Below are 16,316 nucleotides of genomic sequence, written 5' to 3'. Positions count from 1 at the left end.
AATTAGACAGTTTTGCAAATTTCTTCTAGTAATCAGAGGGTTCCTTTTAAGATGTACTTCATTTATTGGAGAGGCAAAACCTGCTATGCCACAGCACCCAGCCTACTCATTAGGCTTTCCTATCAGGCTTATGTTGGACTCTTGAAATGAGTTACAAAGAGGTTGATACTTCTTCGCTTTCTGAAAAGATAGATAATTATGCTGTTAGTTCCTTTTTATGCTTAGTGGAAGTCACCAGTCCCACCCCTGCTTCTGTGTCGGAAGGAAATGAAGTCAGGCTGTGGAGAAGACGCCTGCACTCCCACGTACGTGGCAGTGGTGTTCACAGTAGTCAAGACGGTGAATCAATCTAGGCTTCCATCTACAGAAGAATGGATAACGACAACGTGTTATATGTCCACAATGGGATACTATGCAGCCCCCAAAAGTTTCAAAACCTGGGCCCGGCACGGTGGGGCAGTGGTTAAAGTCCTCGCCTTGCACGCCCCGGATCCCATATGGGTGCTGGTTCTAATCCTGGCAGCCCCACTTCCCTTCCAGCTCCCTGCCTGTGGCCCGGGAAAGCAGTCGAGGATGGCCCAAAGCTTTGGGACCCTGCATCCGCGTGGGAGACCCGGAAGAGGCTCCTGGCTTTGGATCGGCATAGCATCAGCTGTTGCGCTCACTTGGGGAGTGAATCATCGGACGGAAGATCTTCCTCTCTGTTTCTCCTCCTCTCTGTATATCCGCCTTTCCAATAAAAAATAATAAAAATAAATGTTTAAAAAAAAAGTTTCAAAACCTGTTATATGCAGCAACATGGATGAGTCTACAGAACATTTTATTATTATATGACATAACCTAGACACCACAAGACACATGCCGTATGCTCTCACTCGCATTTGACTCCAAAAAATGGACCTCCTAGCAGTTGAGAATAAATTGATATTACTAAGAAGTGGAAAGGAGGCAGGCAGGAGTTAATTACTGAATTCTTCAATTCCGCTTTAATATAGAGTGGTTTTTTTTAAGGGCTAAAACAGAGCTTACTTTCTAACCCATTTGTGACAAATGTATGTAGCCTAAATGTTATTCAAATTAACTCTGCATTGAAAAGTCTAAGAGTGCGACTGTGAACTCTGAGGTCATCGCCCAGTTCCCACCTGTGGGCCAGTCACCCCAATGCTCCGGATTGGCTATACTCATTACCAACCCAGAACATTCTTGCTTAAAGGGAGTTAAGAGACAGTTCTGGAAAGAAATTCTCCAATAAAAATAGTTATTTGACCCAAAATCTATCTTTTTGGGGAAATTCGCACTTTTTAAGTTTGGGTGTTGAGGGGGGGTGTTGTTTTGTTTTGTTTTGCTTTTTGTTTTCCAGTTGCTAAGAATTCAACTTTCTAGGTCCTAATCTGAGGCAAAATGGACAAGAGCGTCACCTGCTGGCAGGATCGGAAATTCAGCCCGTTACCTTGACTGAATCACCTGGGACTCGCAGGATAAAAGTGAAAATCCAAGGATGGGCTTGTGGCACAGTGCCTAAGATATCACTTGGGATATGCACATCCCGTGTAAGAGCACCCGGGGCCAAGTCCGCTTCTCATCCAGCTTTCTACTGAAGTGTACCTTGGGAGGTGGCCCATGGCAGCTCAATTGACTGGCCCCTGGTGTCCTTTGGGGAGATACAGAGGAAGTTTCTGTTTCTTGGCTTTGGTATGACCCAGTCAGGGCCGTGGTGGGCATTTGGGGAGTGAACTAGAAGATGTGGAAACAAACTCTCCCTCTCTACTCTGCCTTTTAAATAAATAAAAATAAAATAGAACATTTTTTAAATATTAAAATTTGCAAGCTCTATTGAATTAGAATTTCTGCAGGTAGGGCTTAAGAATTAGCATTTAGGGGCTAGTGTGGTGGCATGTTGGGCTAATTCTCTGCCTGCTGTATCAGGATCCCATCTGCATACTTTTTTTATGTCCCAGGGCTCCACTTCCAATACAGCTCCCTGCTTGTGGCCTGGGAAAGCAGCAGAGGACGGCCCAACGTCTTGGGACCCTGCACACACATGGAAAACCCAGAAAAAGCTCCTGGCTCCTGATTTTGAATTGGATGTGGAGATTTGGGTAGTGAACTAGTAGATAGAAGATCTCTCTATTTTCCCTTCTGTGATACCTGCTTTTCAAACAAAAACAATCTTTAAAAGAAAGAATTAGTATTTAAAGGCAAATGTGGGGGCCCCCTGAGGTTTATGAGAACAATGCCGAGGGATCTAAACTTGCTAGACAAGAAGGAGCTAGAATGCTTATCTACACTGCTTCTACTCACCCCAGGCACACAACTCCAGGATCTCCAGAAACTGGGCCTGGGACTTGAGGGTATAAGTCGCAGAGTTCAATGTCACAGCCACCTCTGGAGAATCTGTCTTCCAGAGTGAAAGAGCACAGCTGTAGACGACTAATGCTCACCTATAGAACATCTGCATGTGGGCAGCTGGCCACATGCAAACAGCCAGGTCACCCCTGGGTTTCCTGTCCTGTCCAGGCCATCCACTAAAGTGCCTCTCAGTGGCTTCCTTTCTGACACCAGTTAACATAGCTGAGATGCCACCAGCCAGCTGGGGTCAGCACCTCTCCTTGGAGAGTTGCCTACTCTTCTCCCAGGCCATTTGCTTTTCCTTTTTATTTTATTTTAGATGTTTTTAGATTTATGTATTGATTTATTTGAATGGCAGAGCTACAGAGAAGGAGAGGCAAGAGAGGGGGAGAGAGAAAGAGTATGAGAGAATCTTCCATGTATTGGTTCATTCCTCAAATAGCTGCAACAGCCAGAGCTAGTCCAGGCAAAAGCCAGGAACCAGGAGCTTCTTCTGGAACTCCAACATGGGTGCAGGGGCCCAAGGACTTGGGCCATCCTCCACTGCCTTCCCAACAAACCATTAGCAGGGAGCTGGATGGGAAGCAGACAGCTGGGACTATAACCAGTGGCCATATGGGATGTCAATGTTGTAAGCAAAAGCGTATCACACAACTCTGGCCCCTTGGAAACCTTTTAACCTTTGTTAAACCTTTGTGCACATCCCCTCACCCTGGGGTCCTCACCCCATTGGACCGTACTCTAGGCTCGGAATTCCCTCTGGGCCCATGTTTGCATCTCAGACACCACACTGAGACTTTGGGCAGTGGACAGGCGCTGTTTAACCTGTTCTGAGCTCTGGGGTCCAGCTGCTGCCTGAGCAGACACAAAGAGGGCCCTTTGCGTCTCCAGGTCAAATACAAAATTCTGGTCACTGTAGAGTAACCTTGTGCAGAGTGAAAAATATTACTCTCTATCCAGTTACGCCTGAAACAGACATGAAAGAAATAGAAACAGCCTTAAATGCCACCTATGCTGAATATATTAGGGATAAATCAAATGTGAAGTTTCTGAAACTTAATCCCCCAATAACTTTTCTGTCTCCTGAAAGTAACCATTTTGCACCACATGCTCTGGGTTTTGCTCCCCCCCCACACACACACACACCTTTTCTTTATAATCATCTTGGGGATTCTTTATTTCAAATCACAGCTGTTCCTCAGCGTATCTTGGGGAACTAATTCCAGGGAACCCGCCCTCCCCCAAGTACAGTGAAATCCTCCAATGCTGTGGTATGCCCAACACTCCTCTAGCACCCTTTACACTGTCTCTGGGTTCCGTAGAGCCAGAATGCAATGTCAGCACTACACAATCACCGTACTGTTCAGGGAAGGAGGAAAAAGCAGGCAACATCCGCATTTGTTGGGGACAGGTGCAATCTCTCCACAACTAACATTGCTGCTGTGCACTTGGTTGGGTTCGTGAATGCGAAACCCTTGGGCAGGGAAGGCTGCTGCATCTGCATTTCTCTCTAGCTGGGAGCTCCAGAGACTATCGCTGTGTCAAAAGTGGGCTAACCTGCCTTGTACAAATCTGCAGGACGCCTCCCAGGGGCGCACAGCACTGGTTGCCTTCCCTGCAGCTGAGTGTCCATTTGGTTGTCTTTGTTTTTGCATTTGTTTTTCATGCTCATGGGTCTGCCTTCCTTTTCAGCTCTTCTTGCAAGCCAAAGAGCCTATCTGTCCTTTGGTTCAGACCATTTCTCCCCTGGATGTATCTGCCTGGGTGTTGAGTCAGAGGAGTCATGGTGAGTTTGGAGCAAGGGTTTGTCCAGCTACTTTGCAGAGCTCTGGCGCATCTGCAGGCTTCCTTGTGGGATGCTGAGGATCCTTGAGTTGCGATAGTAGGAGCAGCAGTCCCAGACTCTTCCATCCAAATCCCAAGCCCAAATCAAGCTTGCTGAATTTTTGTGTCATATCACATCCTTTATGATGCTGGCCGGATAAAGGATTTCTCACCTAAAACATTCTCAAGCCCGTCAGTTAACTTATCAATCCAAAACTGCACCATTTATCCATTTTTTGGGTTGCATTTAGTCTTACTACAAATATATTGGGGCCAACACCATAGCATTGTAGGTTAAGCTTCTGCCTGCAGTGATGGAATTCCATATGGGCACCAATTTATGGCCTGGATGCTCCACTTCCAATCCAGCTTCCTGCTAATTTGCCTGGGAAATTCAAGGAAGATGGCTCAAGTCCTTGGGTGCCTGACCCATGTGGGATACCCAGAAGAAGCTCTTGTCCCCAACCATAGATATTAATCCTCAGATTGGCTCAGCTCTAGCCATTGCTGTCACTTGTGGAGTAAACCAATGGATGGCAGAACTCTCTCTTTATCTCTCCTTTCTGTAACACTACCTTTCAAATTAAAAAATTAAAGCTTTGGGCCCGGCGCGGTGGCACAAGTGGTTAAAGGTCCTCGCCTTGCACACCCCGGGATCCCATATGGGTGCTGGTTCTAATCCCGGCAGCCCCGCTTCCCTTCCAGCTCCCTGCCTGTGGCCTGGGAAAGCAGTCGAGGACGGCCCAAAGCTTTGGGACCCTGCACCCACGTGGGAGACCCAGAAGAGGCTCCTGGCTTCGGACCGGCATAGTATCGACCCGTTGCGCTCACTTGGGGAGTGAATCATCGGACGGAAGATCTTCCTCTCTGTCTCTCCTCCTCTCTGTATATCTGCCTTTCCAATAAAAAAATAATAAAAATAAATCTTTTAAAAAAATTAAAGCTTCAAAAGACAAAAGAAAACAAACAAAAAATAAACCCAAATATGCTGCAGTGAAATTTCCAAACACATACACACCAAAAAAAAAAAAAAAAAACCCTCTTCTTGAGCTTTCTGGTATACAGTGGCAAGAAGTATTCTAGAGTAAGTATTCAATAATGGTCCTGTAGGATTATTTATTATGTATCAGTCATTGTGTTCAGTTGCAATAGTATTAAGTATCATGGAATGGGAACTCAAACATAGAAAAAAAATTTTATAGGATTTATTTGTTTATTTATTCATTCATGTATTTTTATTGGAAAGGTAAATTTACAGAGAGGAGGGACAGAAAGGTCTTCCATCTGCTGGTTCTCTCCTCCAAGTGAATGCAACAGCTACAGCTTAACAAATCCAAAGCCAGGAGCCTCTTCCTGGTCTTCCATACAGGTGCAGGGTCCCAAGGCTTTGGGTCATCCTCTACTGTTTTCCCAGGCCATAAGCAGGGAGCTGAATGGGAAGCAGAGTATCCAGGACACAAACAGGTATTCATGTGGAATCCTAGCATGTGCAAAGCAAGGATTTAGCCATTGAACCATCATGCTGGGCCCCAACCATAGATATTAACCTTAGAATAATAGGGAGAGATCCACTGAGGTGGTTGAGAAGCTGTAGACAAGGCAAGTCAGAGAGAAATTCTCCACAAGCAGGTGTACAGTGGGTTCTTTCAGCTGCTCAAACCCTACTGTGAGTCACAACTGGCTAGCACATGAGACCTGGATACCAAATAACACAGGAGGGTGTAGACCAGTCACACACATGCATAGCTATGAGTGCCTGGTGGTACAAGCACCTAGTCCACTGCAGTGGCTGAGAGACTGTGGACAGGGAGAGTCAGAGAGGAACTCTCCTTAAGCAGGCACGCAGTGGATGTCCCTGTGCTTCAGCAGCATCTCTGATTCCAGACACCTCAGAAAACACCAGCAAAACACCAAAGACGGAATACCCACAGGCTATGCACATGACAAACAGGAATGAGAAAGACCACACATCTAAAAGGCCATGGGGAAGGGCAACAGAAAACAGGAAGCAACATAAATGAGGAAACCAATGCTTCCCTCAAAAATGAACAAAAGGTCATATCAATCTTAGAGCTCCAGGATGAAGACATTGATAGGTTGATAGGGAATACAAGAAAAATCATTATAAAACTCTTCAGAGGCAGTGAGAAATGATGGAAAGTATTCAAGGAATTTAAGGAATCATCACAGATAGAATCTATAAAACAGGTCCAAACTGAAATACTTGAGCTAAAGAACACAATAAAAAGCCTCAGCAATAGAATAGATGCTGCAGAAGAAGAAAAAATATCAGAATTTGAAGATAACCAATTTGAGAACACACAATTAATTAGACATTTGGAAGAGAATCTGAATAAAGCCAAGAAATACATCCAAGAACTGAATGACAACATAAAAAAATTGAATATCAGAATGAGAGGAATTCCTGAAGGTGAGGAAAGAGGCAGGATTGTCCAAAAATTCAATAAAATTATAAAAAGAGGACTTCCAAACATTGGAAACATAAGAGGAAGCCAAATACAGGAAAGGCAGAGAACCCCAAACAGATTTGATCCAAAAAGGCCCTCACCCAGACACATCATTGTCAAGTTCCTCTCGACTGAACATAAAGAAAAAATACTGAACCAAGCATTGAAAAAAGGATCAGATAACACATAGAGGAAACCAAAGACACCAACTGCTGACTTATCAGAAGAGACCCTTCAAGCAAGAAGAAGATAGAGCAACATTTTTCATATCCTGAAACAGAAAAACTGTCAACCCAGAATAATATATCCAGCAAAGCTCTCTTTTGTGTTTGAAAATAAAATGTTTCCACAGTAAAAAGAAATTTGAATATGCCAACACTAAGCCAATCCTAGAAACACTACTCAAAAACATGCTAAAGACAGAAAGAAAGGAAGTTAACCATAATCAGCTATGGCAAAGGGGAAGATCCTCCCATTAAAACCCACAAAAGAAACCAAAGTTAAACAGAGCTTTCAACACACACACACACACACACACACACACCAGGACTAAATCACATCCCATCAATATGAACTCTGAACACAAATGGCCTAAACTTATCAAGCTTAGATGGCCTAACTTATCAACTTAGATGAACAGAATGGATCAAAAAGCAGGACCAATATGTCTGTTACCTACAAGAGACACATCTAATCAACAAAGATACATGGATGCTGAGAGTGAAAGGATGAAAAGAACATTTCATGCCAATGGAAAAGAAAAAAGAGCCGTTGTAGCCATTCAACTATCAGAAGAGATAGACTTCACTGTGAAAACATTAAAAGAGATAAGAGGGACACTACATAATGGTAAAGGAAACCATCCACCAATAAGAAATAACAATGATAAATGTATACACGTCAAATACAAGAGCACCTACCTACATGAAACAATTATTGACAGACGTAAGGGGAGTTATAGATGCCAATGGAATAACATTGGGGGACAACAACATCCCATTAACATCAATAGATTGATGAGACAGAAACTCAGCAAGGAAACAGCAGATCTCACACACAGACAATAGAACAAGTAGACTTAATAGATATGTACAAAACCTTCTATATCACGGTCACTGAATATACATTTTTTTTCAGCTGCACATGGAAATTTCTCCAGGATCAACCATATAACAGGTCACAAAATAAGCCTCACCAGCTTAAAAAAAAATACTGAAATTATACCATGTATTTTCTCAGACCACCAAAGAATAAAGCTAGAGATCAATAAATTGTATTGGAAGCTGAACAACATTCTACTGAATGAAGAATGTGTTAGGAAAGAAGTTAAAGAAGCAAATTAAACATGCCTTAAAACTAATGAAAACTGAGACACAGCATACCAAAACCTGTGGAACACTGCCAGGGCCATGTTAAGAGGTAAATTTATTGCAATTGGTGGCTACATTAGGAAATAAGAAAGGCACCAGGTTAATGAGCTAAGTATACACCTGAAGGAACTAGAAAAACAATAGCAAGATAATTCTAAGAAAAACAGGAAAAAAAATAAGAAATAAACAAAATAGAGACCAAAAGAACAATACACAAAATCAATGCATCAAAGAGTTGGTTCCTCAAGAAAATAAACAGAATAGACATACCCACTGGCCCAAATGACACACAAAAAAAGTGGGAGAAGACAAGAATTAATAGTATCAAAGATGAAAAAGGGAACATAACAAAATACCTCAGCTATACAGGGAATAGTAAGAAATTACTACAAGTAATTGTATGCCAACAAATCAGAACTTCCAAGAAATGGATAAGTTCCTGGACTCATACCATCTACCAAAACTAAGTCATGAAGTAACAGAAAATCTGAATAAACCTATAACTGAGACAGAGACCAAATCATAACTAAAACCCTCCCAACAAAGAGAAGCCAAGGCCCACATGGCTTCATTGCTGAATTCTACAAAGCCTTCCAAGTAGAACTGACCCCAATTCTTCATAAATTTCAACACAATAGAAAGGGAGGCAATCCTTCCAAACTCTTTCTATGAGGCCAGCATCACCTTAATACCAAAATGAGACAGAAACACAACAGAGAAACAAAAGCTATAGACCAATATCCCTGATGAACATCGACACTAAAATCTTCAACGAAAGACTAGCCAACAGAATACAAAAATACAGGGTCCAGCACTGTAGTCTAGCGGCTGAAGTCCTTGCCTTGCCCGTGCCAGGATTCAAATAGGCACCAGTTCTAATCCCTGTGGCCCCACTTCCAGTCCAGCTCCCTGCTTGTAGCCTGGGAAAGCAGTTGAGGATGGCCGAAAGCCTTGGAACCCTGCACCTGCATGGGAGACCCAGAAAAGGCTCCTGGCTCCTGGTTTTGGACCAACACAGCTCCAGCCATTGAGGCTGCTTGAGGAGTGACTCAACGGATGGAAGATCTTCCTCTCTGTCTCTCCTCTCTGTATATCCGCCTTTCCAATAAAAAAATAAAATAAAATAAATAATAAAAATAAATCTTTAAAAAAATTTAAAAAAAAAAAAGTATGTAACCAACCTCTTAATGTTGTTTCTGATTCGGCTTATGTAGTTGGTCTATTTCCAGCTATTGCAACTACTATAATATCTTTTAACAATACCTGTATTTCTCATTTACTTTTACAATTGCAACAGCTGCTATGCCAGCGCAACTCACCGTTCTTCATTATTCCTCAGGGAACTGCTCGTAACATTTTAGCAACTTCTCCTGTTTGTGCCCTTTAACATTGTACTTCTCACCCTGCAGGTGCAAATCCTCAAGGGCTAAGTTCCAATCAATTATGGCAAATAGATGTTACTCATATACCATTCTTTCCAAAACAACCATTCTTACATGTAGTTGTAGATACCTTTTCTAAGTTTCTTTGGGCACAACCTATGAGTTCTGAAACTACTTCTGCTGCTAAATCCTTTTTGCTCACATGCTTCTCAATCATGGGAATTCCCTCTTCCATCAAAACAGACAATGGACCTGCATATACTAGTAAAAGTTTCAAAGCATTTTGTTTAGAGTGGTCCATCCAACGTGTTACAGGTATTCCCTATAATCCTCAAGGTCAAGCCATTATTGAACGTGCACACCTCACCCTTAAAAGTCAATTACTAAAAAACAAAAAAGGGGGGCTGTCACCCAGAGATACTCTGTCTCTAACACTTTTAACACTTAATTTTTTAAATTTGCCTCAAGGAGACATTAATACTCCTGCTGACAAACATTTTTCTACATTCTCTGATAAGAGTCTACAAATCCCTGTATGGGTAAAACAACTGAATAATTGGTATTCTGGAACAATAATAACCCGTGGCAAAGGTTATGCTCTTGTTTCCTTAGAATCTCCTGACGGATCCTCTGAAAAACTGTGGGTTCCCTTACGGCTCATCCGGCCTCGGAGATGCAGCAGCAACACCCTTGAACACAACGCTGCCCCAGGAGAAGACAGAACCCCCAGTGGAACTGCCGCGAATAACTGAAAAGCTAAAATTGTTTAATATCCCTCTTGTCCCACTACAGGTCAGGCGTGCAGAGAAATTCTCCACCTTCTTAGAATGTTTGAGGAAGACTTTAAGTGTAACCTATTATTTACAAAGTTCTTAATGACCTTAAACATTAGTAAAAACACAGAAATTTGCAGTGGGATCGAAGGGTGACCCTGACATCCTTTTAAAGGAGGTTGTGTGTTCAGAGCAGGGGGCGGATTTCAGGGTGGAGCAGGAGGATAAGAGGCGCCCTCTAACATAGTCCCAAAGACCCCCGGAGGTCTCCCATGTGCTTTCACTGCAGAAGCAGTGGATGCCTGCCTCATCAAGGAGGACCATATCCCGACTGCCAAGGGGATTACAAGGAAGGTGAGAGCCCTTGGAGGCCGAGAACTCTGAGGTCAGTCCTTTCCTAGTGAATTTCACACACGGGATGGAAGCAGCCCAGTTCCCTCGTGATAGGGTCTGGTGACATTGGAACTTCAGCCAGGAGCCCCGGGTGGCACTCAGAGACCAGTGGACTCAGAGGAGGAGCTTTCTCTAGTTCCGACCTAACTCCAGCCTTGGCTCCCAGCCCTCTCTCACACCAACCATCAGGGTTGCTTGTGAGCCCCAAAATTATTTTGGATAAAGACTAATAGGATGTGCAGTTAAATTCTTCCTCATTCACTAGGTTGTTGAAGATTTCCCTGCTCACCTGCCTAACGCTTTTCTGTGATTTGGTAGAATCACAAAACTGTTTCGATTATCCTAAATGCATAGAAATCTGTAAAATCACACTTTTGAATTATATAAATGGCAAGGTTTAAATTGTAAGTTGAGATTCTCCCCAAAGCTTTCATCAACTGTTAATACTAACTGTATAGAAACTATGATGTTAAGTTTATACTCAGCTGTTACATATGATGGATGTTAACTGTTCACTGTTCCTGTGCAACTCTGATTTATGTTAGCTTGGGAGAAATTATAGCTGTTATTTTTCTACCTCCTACCAGGGACCCCAGATGCACTCCCTGGAGAATGCCTGGCTGCTGTGGCTCCCTCTCTCAGTCCCCTCTCAGCATGAAGAAGTCAGAGCGGTCGTTGCCCATATTCCTGACAGCAGCCAGGGTTCATTCTCCTGGAAAAAGGATGTTGAGGAGCTAGATGGGATGATAGGCAGTTAGGGTGTGTGGTCCCTGGTGGAGTCATCGTTTTATGATATGTAATATTTCTCCCCATGCTTCTGCCCTTCCAAGAACATGTTCCCCCAACTGCAGCTTTCAGGCATAATTTTATAAAACACAGAAGGGGGATTTGTAGGAGTACATTGTGTCCCTGGAAGGCCAGCAGCACAGGATTGCAGTTCATTGGGCAGTATTTGTATGAAAACAACCAAATGTCTACCTTTTGTATACCTGTTGGGAGGTAGTTCCCAGGGTCGAGTAAACAGCATGTAAATGAGAACACCTAGCGCGATACACAAGACAAAAGGAATTCCAATCTAGAGTGTGGGGGAAAACAGTTGATGATTTTGTTTATGAGCTCGATACTTCCTCCCCTACCCCATACAGACTTTCATAGTATAAAGTCTGATGCCGCTAATAAACTTTGGCTTTTGACCATCAAAAAAAACAAAACAAAACAAAGCATACGCAAATCTATAAATGTGATACATCACATCAAGAAACTGAAGAACAAAAATATGATGGTCTCTATAGATACAGAGAAAGCATGACAAAAGCCAACACCACTTCATTCTAAAAACTAAGATAGGCATAAAAAGAACATTCCAAAACATAGTCAAAGCAATTATGAAAAACCCAATGGCAGCATCATACTGAATGGGGAAGGATTGGAAGCTTTCTCACTAAGGTCTGGAATTAGACAAGGATGTCCACTATCACCACTGCTATTTAACGAGCACTATCAGGCAAGAAAAAGAAATTAAAGGAATTCAAATTGGAAGAGAGGAAGTCAAATTATCTCTGCAGATAACATGATTCTATACATTGGAGAATAAAAAGAATAAAGAAACTGCTGGAACTTATAAGAGAGTTTGGTAAGGTAGCAGGGTACAAAATAAATGAATGCAAATCAACTGCCCTAGTGTATATAACCAACTCCAAGGCTGAAAAAGAACTAATCAATGTGGTACCCTTCAAAATAACAGAGAGGATACTGAAATACCATGGGATAAACCTAACTAAAGATGTGGGAGATCTCTATCAAGAAAATTACAAAACATTGAAAAAGAAATAGAAGACTAAAAAGTGGGAAAATATACCATGTTTGTGGACGGGCAGAGTCGATATCACACAAAAAAATGTGCATATTACCAAAAGTAATATACAAATTCAGCACAATTCCAATCAAAATATCAGGAACATTCTTCACAGAGCTGGAAAAAATGATACGAAAGTTCATCTCGGGCCCAGCATGGTGGCACAAGTGGTTAAGTCCTCGCCTTGCACACCCCGGGATCCCATATGGGCGCTGGTTCTAATCCTGGCAGCCCCGCTTCCCTTCCAGCTCCCTGCCTGTGGCCCAGGAAAGCAGTCGAGGACAGCCCAAAGCTTTGGGACCCTGCACCCACGTGGGAGACCCGGAAGAGGCTCCTGGCTTCGGATCAGCATAGTATCGGCCATTGCGCTCACTTGGGGAGTGAATCATCGGACGGAAGATCTTCCTCTCTGTCTCTCCTCCTCTCTGTATATCCGCCTTTCCAATGAAAAAATAATAAAAAATAAATCTTTAAAAAAAAAGTTCATCTGGAAATGCAAGAGACCATGAATAGTCAAAACTATCCCGAAGAATAAGAATTCAGCTGGAGTCATCACAATCCCAGACCTTATGACATATTATAGGGCAGTAGTAATTAAAACAGAAACAGAAAGGAAAAATCAATGGAACAGAATAGAAACATCAGAACAGAGTCCACACACGCACAGCCATCTAATCTTCGACAAGAGAATAGAAAATAACCCAGAAAATAAGGTCTCGTTAATGAATGCTGTTGGGACAACTGGATAGCAGCCTGCAGAAGAAACAAGACCCTCATCTTTCACCATGTACAAAGGTTAAGTCTAAACGGATAAAGGGTCTAAACCTACACCCAGAAACCATCAAGCTATTAGAAGAAAATGTAGGAAATACTCCACAAGATATAGGTGCAGGCAAAGACTTCCTAGAAAAATCATCAGAAGCACAGTCAAGACCAAAATAAACAAACGGGGCTACATTAAACTAAGACGCTTCTACACAGCAAAGGGAACAATTAATAAAGTAAAACAGCAACCAACAGAGGGGTAATATCCAGAATATACAAAGAACTCCAGAAACAACATAACAACAAAGCAAACAAACCAGTCAAGAAATGGGTGAAGGAAATGAGCAGACGCTTTTCAAAGGAACAAATCCAAATGGCTAACAGACATATGAAAGAAAAATGCTCAAGCTCTCTAGCAATAAGAGAAATTCACATAAAAATAACACTGAAGTTCCACTTAACTCCAATGAGAATGGCCCACATACAGAAAACTACCAACAGCACCTGCTGCTGAGGATGTGGGAAAAAGGAACCCTATTCCACCGCTGGTGGGGTTGCAGGCTGGTGCTGCCACTGTGGAAATGGGTATGAAGAATACTCAGACAACTGAAAATTCACCTGCCATATGACCCAGCAATCCCACTCCTGGGAATATGTCCAAAAGCTCTGATACATACACACGAGAAAGCAACTTGCACCTTTGTATTCATTGCAGCACAATCAACAATCACAAAAATATGGAAACAACCTAGATGCCCATTGAAAGAGGACTGGATAAAGAAACTGTGGTGTATCTACTCTACAGAATGCTACTCAGCTATTTAAAAGAATGAAATTTCTATCATTTGCATCCAAATGGGTCCAACTGGAGACCATTATGTTAAACGAAATGAGCCAATCCCAAAAGGACAAATATCATATGTTTGCTCTAATGTAAGACAATTTCCATGGAAAATACAAAACCAAATAATACAGGTGAATGAATATATACTTATAACCTCATAAACAAAGGATGTAATGGAGACCAGAGTACAAGGAATCAAGGAAAATCTACAGAATGCATCTCTAGTAAGGAATGAAGGTAGATTTCCAAGGAAACTTCTAAATATATCTGGGCAACAAAAAATTAGAATCTCTGTAATTGTGTATGCCAAGAGTGTCATGACTCATGTAAAGAAGAGAAATTCGGAGTCATTTTCTTTCATCTCTAATTTTAAGTGATTGTCCCCTCATGATGCTCTTTGTTAATATGGCTGAGGGTTGTTTTTCTCATCTTAGAGAATGGCTCATTCTTGCGTCAATTTATAGGTTTTTGGTTTCAAATCCAATGATTTTTGCTGTGAAATTTACCTTGTCTCACTTCCTTCATTTTTGTCTTTTGATAATACATCCTTATGATTCATTAATAGATTATTTATGAGACATTTTGATTGTAAGTGTCTGGTGTTGTAAATGTCTCTTTCAACACTGTTTTTGCTACATCTCATAGACATTAATATTCTTGTTTTATTTATTAAATTTTAAATTTATATCTTTTTATTTTATCTTTTTTTAAAGATTTTTTTTTTTTTATTAGAAAGGCGGATATACAGAGAGGAGGAGAGACAGAGAGGAAGATCTTCCATCCGATGATTCACTCCCCAAGTGAGCACAGCAGCCAATGCTATGCCGATCCAAAGCCAGGAGCCTCTTCCGGGTCTCCCACGTGGGTGCAGGGTCCCAAAGCTTTGGGCCGTCCTCGACTGCTTTCCTGGGCCACAGGCAGGGAGCTGGAAGGGAAGCGGGGCTGCCGGGGATTAGAACCAGCACCCATATGGGATCCCAGGGTGTGCAAGGCGAGGACCTTAACCACTGCACCACCGCGCCAGGCCCTTTTATCTTTTAAAAGAGGGTTTTTTTCTTTCCCTTATTGATTTCTTCAGCACCATATGGGTCATGAAGTAGCATCAATTTCTACAAGAAGTTTTTCTATTTTTGTCATCACTTTAGCATCACATTGGTAATTCTGTAGCATATTGTTTAGCTCCATATTGATGTAAATTTTCTGTTTTTCTCCCTGTTGTGGACTGCGTTTTCTGGCTCTGTATTTAAGGGGATGGATAACAGAAGTATTGTGGAGACTGACAGGTCCAGATGTGGAAACATACTGCAGTACGCATCTCTGCATCCAGATCAAAGATGGACTCCCAGTGAAACAGCTGAAGATGTCTTGACAGTAGGAATCTGGACCCTCTGACATTGTTCATGCCTACAATGTCAGGAAATGCTTCAATAGAGAAAAGAGAAGTTTGTGGGAAGCCAAGCATGTCCAACTCCGTGTGTGAGCTGGAAAAACCTGAGGATTTCCCTCCTGGGGCATGGTTACCCCAAGCAACCTCTGATCCCAGGTGTGTTTGTGTGTGTGGAGGGGTGGTTCTTGATCCCCTAGATCGAGCAGTGCATCCTCCAGCAGACACCTGTTGGGACCCCTCTGAGTCCTTTCTCTGATGCTGCCCCACAGATAGGAGGGTCAGAATCAGTCCCGGAGACATCAGAGGAAGGCGCTCTGCTGCCTAACACAGTAGAAGGTATTGCAGGGCAGGCCAGGGAGCCACAAGAGACATCCACCCACCCGTGAGGGTTCTGCCTCTTACTGCCACTTGCTGTTGTCACAACAGCCATAACATTTCAGCATGAGTGTTGGAGGAGCTGTTCAGTTTTGCTGGAAGTTGGCATTCCCTGCCTGGAGATGGCAATGTCTTCCTCCAGGCTAAAACAAGTAATAACAAAAATGCACCTGTTCCCATAGGATACCACATCCTGAGAAGAACCACAAGAGCTATTGCAAATAAACCTTTTGTGATCATCTTCTAGGTTTTCTGCTTGAATTCTGGTCTTTGCAGCTAGGGCTCCCTGTGTGTTTCCCTCTATAAGCAAGACTGACAGGTGTCTGAGAAGAAGCAGAGGAGTCTCAGAGCAGCACCTGTGGGATTGAGGCTGGGATTACATCACCTGCCATTCATGAAAACCTGGACTTCGCGGTCCCAAAACCTGGGACCCGTTCTGACCCTGAACTGGCCCCAGCTGCTGCACGTTCTGTCGCTCCTAGACACCTATTCTCAGACTCAGAGAACTGAAGTCTTACACCCATCACCAAC

At 42.7% G+C, this 16,316-nt stretch overlaps 1 long non-coding RNA gene across 1 annotated transcript; it reads right to left on the bottom strand.

Moving 5' to 3' along the window:
• Positions 1-7,080: 7,080 nt before the first annotated feature.
• On the bottom strand, positions 7,081-12,459 carry LOC121156536. Its single transcript, XR_005883875.1, has 3 exons — positions 12,449-12,459; positions 8,278-8,284; positions 7,081-7,151 (listed from the first exon to the last, which is right to left on the bottom strand). It is a non-coding gene; the product is annotated as an uncharacterized LOC121156536 (long non-coding RNA).
• Positions 12,460-16,316: the final 3,857 nt, after the last annotated feature.

The sequence above is a fragment of the Ochotona curzoniae genome, unplaced genomic scaffold, assembly GCF_017591425.1.
Source record: "Ochotona curzoniae isolate NIBS_2020 unplaced genomic scaffold, NIBS_Ocur_1.0 contig_3432, whole genome shotgun sequence".
NCBI classification, from domain to species: Eukaryota; Metazoa; Chordata; class Mammalia; order Lagomorpha; family Ochotonidae; genus Ochotona; species Ochotona curzoniae.
Note: the sequence above shows the minus strand (reverse complement) of the source record. Positions and strands in the feature narration are given on the sequence as shown.